Consider the following 2987-nt stretch of genomic DNA (forward strand, 5'->3'; position numbering starts at 1 on the left):
ACATGTAGTTAGCCTCACAGAAACAGGTTTTGAACATCCCCAGCCCTCCCGGCACTATGATTCTTAATTGGCTTCATCTCAGCGATGGCTCGCCCGATTTTCAAAATTCTTTTACCAATCTCTTGTCTGAAACTTCATGTTTGGAACCATTGAACAAAACTTAACAAAACTTATGCTCCGGTTCATCAAATACGCGCGGAACGATGATCACCAACAACTTGCCCGAAATGAATGTGAGGCCTTGAAAAAGGCTAGTTTGATCAACTGTAAGAAATGCAGCCGAATGTTCTGTGCCAGTCACATACTGACACGCTCAGAATATGTGTGCCTGGCGTGTACTGGAGAGCCGGCTCCACATCGAAAATCTGCAACGAAATCAATATGCTACTACTGTGTACACGGAAAAATAAGGAGCAGCATATTTTGTGCTACATGTGCGGCATGTATTTGCAAAACACATAGAGCAAAAATGTTCCATAAATATTGCGAGAATTGTTCCAATTGACACAGATTTGAATTGTTGATTTTTTTTTTATTTTGATGAACATTTGGTTTACACTGAATTAGTGTGAATGAGTCATGAATATTTTCACTACATTAATGTTTCAAAAACCGTCAAGCCGTTTAGTTGAATTTCGTAATAAAAAAAAGAGAAATTAAACTGGTACAAAACTGATTTTTATGATGGAAGGAAAAAACTTTGACTACTACTAAAGAGAATCTTCGTGGCCTTCGTGGCCGTGCGGTTAGAGGCGTCAGTCGTCTAGGCGTTTCGTAAGCCTCGCAGTGTGGGTTCGATTCCTGCTCCAGTCGGTGAAAACTTTTCGTGAAACGGAAAATTCATCACTGGACGACTACTGGGTTTTTCGTGTGTTGTCCGTTGTCTCATATTTGTGATCGTTCAGTCTGTACAACCTCTGGTTGAAGACGGTGTAGTGTTTTCAAAGAGAATCTTCGTGCATGTCACGTGATATATTAAGGCAAAAATGGTAATTAGTAAAGACAACTCTTAGCTACGAACTGTGGAACTTAAGAATTTAACGTACTGGGAGTGCTAGTATGCGAAATATTCAGAATGATTACAATGAGGCAAATATGTTGAAAAATATTTTTTTAGGTTGCACTGTTGCTGTTGTTGTTACACAGCAACCATAGAATGATTTTTGTTAAACTGTCTGAAAATTGAAGGTTTGCGCAACATATTTTTAAAACAAACCCTGAAAACCGGCTGAGATATGCATGCAGTAATCTTATACAATTTCCATTTGAACCACGTAGATTTATGTATGATGTTTGGGGTAAAATTTTGAACTTTTGCAATGAATGAGCAAATTGAAAAATGTAATGGTAGTAATGGTTTGAAGGAAATTTGAACGCCCTCATAATGATTTTTTTCAATTGTTTGAATCTTGAATAACTGCAGAACATGTTACTAGAAGAATTTTGAAAATCGGTTAAGCCATCGCAGAGATACAGCTGATTAAAAATTTTGTTTAAACTAATTCGATCACCGTGCCTGGAGCGCTAGGGATGTTCAAAATATTTATTCTCATGCTATTCTAATATATACCACACACATAGATTATGCCTACGGAAATTTATAGAACGTTTAAATTGGTAAACATATCGAAAAAAAAATACAGTATTGTTCCGATTTTATCACGGCTCTTTTTGAAAAGTCTTTTAAATATTCTACAAAACCTATACGAGTTTTCAATATTTTTAACATTGCACAACGCGCCATCAACATTCATCTTGAAGGAAAGGGGAAACACTTGCTTTCAAATGTAACAGAAAATAACTGAAAAATGAAAGACTGACGCGTGGAGGCCGTGATAAAATCGGAACATCACTGTATATCGGTTGCACAGAGGAAATTTGAACACCCCTATAATGTTGAATTGTTTGAACCTTGAAGATTATGATAAGAGAGTTCTAAAAGCATTTTGAAAATCGGTTGAGCCATCGCTGAGATATGTAAGATTCAAATTTTGGTTGCAGCTAACATTTGATCTCAATTTCGGGAGCTCAAGAGATGTTCAATATATGTTTCTGTGAGATTCACTATAAGCATTCGGTTATCTAATACTATTCTCATTTGAATCACATAGATGATTGATATTTACGGAAATATTTGGAAGGTTCACAATCAAGAAAAAATGGTCGCAAAAAATCGTATCTGCTGCACTGGTATGGAGAAAATTTGACCAGCCCTAGATTATTTTTCATTCATTTATCTGAAACTAGAAGATTAGGACAACATATTAGTAAAAAAATAATTGAAAATCGGTTAAGCAATCGCAGAAATATAGCTGATTTAAAATGAAGCTTCAACTAACTTTCGACCATCGTGCCTGGAGCGCTAGGGATGTTCAAAATATTTTATTGAATATGATTCCCATTTGAACCATACAAATTAATCATGTCTACGGAAGAGCTTGTATCGTTTACAATTAGGTGAACATGTCGAACAAATTATATCGATTGCACTGATCTAGAGAAATTTGAACATCCCAAGAATGATTATTGTTCATTTGTTTGAAACTTGAATATTCGAACAAGAGATTGGTAAAATAATTTTGAAAATCGGTTGAGCCATCGCTGAGATATAACCAATTGAAAATTCAATTGCAACTAATCACTGTGCCGGGAGCGCTAGGGATGTTCAAAATATGTTTCTGTTAGATTAACGATATGTATCGTTATCTTATACTATTTTCATTTGAACACCTCAGATTTATGATGTTTACTAAAATATTTGGAACGTTTACAACCAGATAAACATGTCGAAAAAAAAAGTGTATCGGTTGCACTGATCTAGAGAAAATTTGAACACCCCTATAATAATTTCTGTTCAATTATCGGAAACTTTAGGATTCGGACAAGAAATTGGTAAAAGAATTTTGAAAATCGGTTGAGCCATTGCTGAGATATAGTCAATTGAAAATTTAATAGCAACTAGCCACTGTGCCGGGAGCGCTAGGGAT

The sequence above is a fragment of the Aedes albopictus genome, chromosome 1 (assembly GCF_035046485.1).
Source record: "Aedes albopictus strain Foshan chromosome 1, AalbF5, whole genome shotgun sequence".
In the NCBI taxonomy this organism is placed as follows: Eukaryota; Metazoa; Arthropoda; class Insecta; order Diptera; family Culicidae; genus Aedes; species Aedes albopictus.